The 6,673-nt window shown below is 40.8% G+C and overlaps 1 protein-coding gene across 5 annotated transcripts in view; it reads right to left on the reverse strand.

The window, feature by feature from the left end:
- The window catches only part of Adar (Adenosine deaminase acting on RNA), a 164,025-nt gene extending 162,741 nt beyond the window's left edge, over window positions 1–1,284 (reverse strand). For 4 of the 5 annotated variants that reach the window (XR_010518721.1, XR_010518722.1, XM_065236401.1 and 1 more), the window contains exon 1: window positions 316–1,012. The gene's annotated coding sequence lies outside the window, so the exon portion shown is untranslated. Of the gene's footprint in view, window positions 1–315; window positions 1,013–1,265 lie in introns of those variants that run through there. The other variant, XM_065236399.1, reaches the window with a different exon arrangement.
- Window positions 1,285–6,673: the final 5,389 nt, after the last annotated feature.

Consider the following 6,673-nt stretch of genomic DNA (forward strand, 5'->3'; position numbering starts at 1 on the left):
TTGTTTTTTTTTTTTGTTCTGCCTGGCATCATCACATCCAAGACGCAAGTTCACCAGCCCCGAAAATCGCACAACACTAGCAGTGCTTGCTCTTGGTAAAGTGTAAATAAAGCTGATCTATTTCCTGTCTCCCTCAGTTATCCCATTTAGAATCGATAAGCACCGAGACGGACGAAACCTGGGGGGAGGGGGAATCACCAGCGGACAGACAGAGGAACGGCAGAGGAAAAAGATGGATCCAACCAACTCGAAAGCGAAAAGCAATTTTAGAACCCCATTTCGTCCGGCGTTCGTCCTTGTTCCTTCCTATCCTACCTTCGGCGCGGCGCTCCACACACACTGTTGGCTGGGCTGACGCTATCGCGTTATCCAACCAAATTTTCCGTCTGCAGATATGCTCTGCAGCAACACTGCTGAACTGACCAGAGCACCTCGTTCTCTTTCTCTAGCCTTTTTCCCGATGGGGAAAATTTTTCTTGACGCACTTTCCACTGACACTCTTCGACGCACTAGAAGGGTCCGGACGACTTCCGTGATCCGATTCGGACTGAAAACGACAGATTGATGACGGATCTGCGCTTTGCTGCTCCTGCACCACTAGAATTTTTTCACACAAAGTTCCGACGCAAACGACAACGACGGCGGCGACAATAAACACAGACGCACTTCTGTTGCAACTTCGCACTGGGAAAATCCTTCTTTTTTTTTCAATTTGAGACCAGACGCGCCCTCGACGGATGAATTCCGGAATTCGTCTTCAGATTCCTCCTCTCACACATACACACACGCGACGCGCACCGAAAATGAAAGGAAAATATCCTTTTATACCTTTTCCGAGCTTATCAGAAAAGAATTTCTTCTATGCAGCCACACAAGAGCGAAAATAAAACTGATTTTTTTGTTTTCACACACCAATCAGTCAGTCAGCCAGCAGAGCTAGAACTTCACACAAAACACTCGGGAGCAGGAGAAGAAGCCGTCCGCCTCCGATGCTGCCTCGGGTACGAATGTTTTTGTTCTCCCTCCCGAGTCCCGGCGGCGGCTGCCGACTAGAACGCGATAACGACGAACGACCAAAACGAACGAAATGCCCCATCTCATTCGCGCAATTGCACCTGTTCTTCTTTTTCTATAGCATGGCAAAGCGGCAAGGCAGCCGCCGTCGGCGTCGTCGGTCAGCAGCTGCTTCTATTTCTGTCTCTGTTCGTTTGTTAGCGCTGTGCTATGAGTGCGGACGGACGGACTGAGCCGAGCGCACCGATCACCTGGGGAACAACCACAGCCACACACGCACACAGGGTCGTCCGAACGGAGGGGAGTTTTGTTTCGATTTTCTGCTTCTTCCTCTTGTTGCGGCCGAACATATTTTTTTGTTTGTTATTTTTGCGCATAAAATTAAACTGTCACTGTCAACTGTCACCGTCAGCGCGCAATGTTAAGTTTTGTGAAAGGGCGTATTTTAATACTCCATTTCCATACACGCTACTTCAACACTAACCAAATTTGAGCAGGATCTACCGATATCGGTAAAACGTGAAGCTACTCAAAAAATAGTAAACTATGTTGGGATTAACAATTTGACAGAATGAACAACATTTAAATGTAGTATTAATTCATTTGACAATTAAATCAAATATTTGGCAATGCTTCATTTGTCAAATATAGTTTTTATTCTGGGAACGACACTCATTTCGATGCATTTTACTTTACCATGTTTGCGTATATTTTTGAGTGTGTCGTCTTGACCAAAATAGAGAAAGGATAAAAAAAATAGATGGGAGTGGATTGGATGCGAGGGTGCATTAAATTGTCATGGGGATGCGTGCGATTGAAATCCCGCATAAACGCGAACCATCACATGACCTTACCTAAAATGGTTATAAATTGTTTATAATCCCTGCTAAACTTCAACTGAAATGGTTATGGAACTTTACATGAACGTTTAATGATAAAGTTTCAACCTTATGTATTATGGTTTTTTGGAAGCGGACCTTACAAATAATGGGTTGTTAAAAACCATTACCATTCCAAATTCTTGTTTTCTCCATACATTTTCGGAAAGAGAACTATATTAGAACGTTTTTACTTATGGTTTGAGAACATTAATGGTTATGGTTATGGTAGTCAGTAAGGTCCATTAATGGTTTTGTATTATCGCTCAACTTTACGTGAAATATATCGTGAATTGGTAATCAGTAATTTACAGGCAACCAATTCGCGATATATTCCACATAAAGTTGATCGATGTTACAAAACCATTCATGGACCTTACTGGTTACCATAACCATTACCATTAATGTTCTCAAACCATAAGTTAAAAGGTTTTAGTATAGTTTTCTTTCCGAAAATGTATGGAGAAAACAAGAATTTTGAATGGTAATGGTTCTTAACAACCCATTATTTGTAAGGCCCACTTCCAAAAAACTATAATACTTAAGGTTAAAACTTTATCATTAAACGTTCATGTAAAGTTCCATAACCATTTCAGTTGAAGTTTAGCAGGGATTATAAACAATTTTAACCATTTTAGGTAAGGTCAATTTATGGTTCGCGCTTATGCGGGATGGAACGGAACGACAGAAGAACATCGAAATAAGAGTAGGGAAAAGCCAACTAAAAGTAGCCATTTTAGTCAACGCTCAGTGAAAAAAAAATTTTGTTTCTTTTCAATCGGATTCAAATCCATGAATATGTGGAAATAAGTGCTATGAATTCGAATAAGTGTAATAATTTGTTGATTCTCAAGCGATCATGGTAAGTAACAAGTGAAATCAGAATCTTATTATGCGGGGAAGAAGGAATCGTCTCAAACCCCCAAAACGGCTCCCATGCAGTATCAAGATGAGCCCCAAGTAATTAATTTCAATGACGATACAAGAGAAAAATCATATTTTCGGTCTGTTGGCTTATAAGGACGAATTCTGGACAGCGTTGAGCAAAGATACCGGAATGGTACATGAAGGTGTAAGAACCATTCTCGAGTATACGGAATACGTGAAAGCAGGAGTTAATCCAACCGCTGAAATTGAGTCAAACATGCGTCGGGTTTCTTTCTCAACCGCTCCACCGAATCTTCAAAAATGCTTTGCAAAGTTCGGAAACAACCCTGCCGAGTTTCGGTTTCTGGCTGGAAAGCGAGCTATTCTAAAACGGATGGCAGTTGCGCAAAGCGTCAAGGATTTTAACATTATTTCAAACGAACGAAACAAAACCCGTGGCCATGAGACAAAACACTGTCGAAAATGGTGCTGAATCCAGCGTAGATGAAGAGGACCTGTGCAACAAAATAACAGAATATTATCCGAAGAGGTTTGTAATATATAACAGAATAGAATATCATGATACAGAACAAGGCATTGTCATACAGATTCCCTGGATCTTCGGAACAGGTTGTGCTACTCGAAGCTGTAAGCAAACTCCGCGTTACAGTGTGTAACGAAGATGGCATCCGGATTTCGAAAATTCAATGTGTTTTCTGCATGCCAAAACAAAATTCAAATACATACAAGGAAAGATTAGGACACTGGAAGATGTCGAACGGTGTGGCACATCTGAAAAACGTACACAAGGATGCTTTCAATTCTCCAGGTCAAAGTCAGAAGCGCCAGATTGAAATGATATTGGAAAGAACATCAACGAATGGCCTAAACACAAGCATCATGGGTGAGTCGCAAACGTGACCGCTCAGTTGCAGAATTAGATATATTTGCTGATTCAAACGCTAATAGCCCAAAACGTGGCCATTTGAACAGTGCAGTAGAGTTAGCAACGAACGAATCGAATTTGTTTTGAACACAAAACAATAAACAACCCGCATGGTTCAAGTCGAAAATGAAGTCAAATCATGTCCTAAGAACTTTTTTAATTATGTAAACACGAAATAAAAAGCAGCAATTTTCCTTCGCGAATGAATTTGGATGCAAATGTAGGTGAGAATTCTTCTGAAATTTGCAATCTCTTTGCAAATTTCTTCCAAGAAGTATACACCACATTTTCCGAAGAAGATCGGGACCGCGATTTCTTTGCATTCATTCCTGAAATTTCTAAAAACATCTCTGTCAACCAACTTTCTCAACATAAAGTCCTCAATGCACTAAAAAACTTAAACGCGTCGAAAGGGTCTGAGCCTGACGGCATCGCACCCATATTTTTGAAAAACCTTTCTGAAGAACTCGCATTTCCTCTAGAGCTTTTCAACATGTCTCTGAAAAATGGAAAATTCCCTGAAATTTGGAAATCATCTTATTTGGTACCTATTTTCAAATCAGGTGCAAAATCAGGCATTCGAAATTATGGTGGAATTGCTATTATTTCTTGCATTCCAAAACTTTTTGAATCAATCGTAAACGGCAATATTTTTCAGCAGGTAAAAAATCTAATTACAAGTAAACAGCACGGCTTTTTTAAAGGTCGCTCAACTACCTCTAATCTTCTAGAATATGTATCTTTCATTATTAAAGCGTTGGACAGTGGCAAGCACGTTGAAGCGCTATACACCGACTTCAGTAAAACATTTGACCGCATCGACATACCATTATTAATCCTCAACTTGCAGAAAATAGGAATGGAGCCTGGACTTTTGAATTGGCTTCAATCATACCTAACACATCGTAAACAAATAGTTCGCTTTCAAAATAAACTTTCAGAACCAATTTCAGTCACCTCTGGGGTACCCCAGGGTTCTCATTTCGGCCCACTTCTTTTTATTTTGTACATAAACGACATTTCCTACATACTTAAAAAAATAAAATTGCTTGTATATGCAGACGACATGAAGCTCTTTATGGAAATAAGTAATTCTAGCGATGCAGAAGAATTCCAGAATGAAATCAATATATTCCACACCTGGTGTAGTAAAAGTCTACTTCAACTGAACGTAAAAAAATGTACTGCAATAGCAATTTAGCAACCAAATAGTAGAAAAAAGCAAAATTGTAAGAGATCTAGGTGTAATCCTAGACTCCAAACTAACTTTTTATAGAACATTATAATACTATCATTAGTAAAGCAAACAGAATGCTAGGCTTCATCAAAAGGTTCAGTCATAATTTCGAAGACCCATACACTATTAAGCTTTTATATACCACATATGTAAGGCCAATTCTGGAATACTGCCACCTAGTATGGAATCCATACATTTCCATACACGAAGAACGCATAGAATCTGTCCAAAAACAATTCCTTTTATATGCTTTACGTAAATTGAATTGGACTGCATTTCCATTACCATCTTATGAAGCGCGCTGCATGCTCATCAATATACAAACACTTAAGGAGCGCCGCCAATTTGCAATGCTTTTCTTCATCAACGACATTATTTCAATGCGCATAGATTCGGCAGAAATTCTCGCACAATTAAATTTTTACACACCTTGTCGATATCTTAGAACACGGAATTTATTTTCAGAAACATCGTACAGAACAAACTATGCAAAAAATAGCCCAATCAATCGAATGATGCGCCTATATAATTTGCATTGCGGAACTATTGACATCACTATGTCCAAGCAGCAAATAAAAACTAAGCTAAAACAGAATAGAATTAATGCATAAAGGGTGATACGGTCAAAATTTGGTCAATATCAACTTGACGTATTTCTTTCAATTTTGCATTTAAAAAACCTGAACACCCCTCATTTTGAAGGTGTGTGTGTGTGTAGAATGTTGCTCCTATTTTGATTTTGGAATTCACTCTTCAGTTGTCAAAATGTCGTCCAAGCAAGAAGAGCAGCGTATCAAAATTTTGCTCGCGCATCGCGAAAATCCGAGCTACTCGCACGCAAAGTTGGCAAAATCGCTAAAAGTTGCCAAATCAACCGTTACAAATGTAATTAAAGTGTTTGGGGAACGTTTGTCGACAGCCAGGAAGTCTGGATCGGGGGGAAATCGAAAACCGGAAGCCGCTGAGACGACAAAGAGAGTTGCCGGTAGTTTCAAGCGAAACCCTAACCTCTCTCTCCGAGATGCCGCAAATAAGCTGGGTGTATCGTCTACAACCGTGCATCGAGCCAAAAAACGAGCCGGACTATCGACTTACAAGAATCGATCCCGGAGGCTGTACACGACGATGCTGACGAAGTTTGACTGCGTGGTAATGGACGACGAAACCTACGTCAAAGCCGACTACAAGCAGCTTCCGGGACAGGAGTTTTATACGGCAAAAGGAAGGGGAAAGGTAGCAGATGTTTTCAAGCACATGAAACTGTCAAAGTTCGCAAAGAAATATCTGGTTTGGCAAGCCATCTGTACCTGTGGCTTGAAAAGCAGCATTTTCATAGCTTCCGGGACTGTCAACCAAGAAATTTACGTGAAAGAGTGTTTGAATAAACGTCTGCTGCCTTTCCTGAAGAAACACGGTTGTTCCGTACTGTTTTGGCCGGATTTGGCATCTTGCCATTACGGTAAAAAGGCCATGGAGTGGTACGCCGCCAACAACGTGCAGGTGGTTCCCAAGGACAAGAACCCTCCCAACACGCCAGAGCTCCGCCCAATTGAGAAATACTGGGCTATTGTCAAGCGGAACCTAAAGAAGACCAAAAAAAAACTGCTAAGGGCGAGCAGCAGTTCAAGGCAAACTGGCTTTCTGCGGCGAAGAAGGTGGACAAGGTGGATGTACAAAATCTGATGGCAGGGGTCAAGCGTAAGGCCCGGCAATTCGGATTTGGAGAAGCGG

This window comes from Ochlerotatus camptorhynchus, unplaced genomic scaffold (assembly GCF_037179485.1).
Source record: "Ochlerotatus camptorhynchus isolate MF236.1 unplaced genomic scaffold, CSIRO-AGI_Acam_v1.1 ptg000550l, whole genome shotgun sequence".
Lineage (NCBI taxonomy): Eukaryota > Metazoa > Arthropoda > Insecta > Diptera > Culicidae > Ochlerotatus > Ochlerotatus camptorhynchus.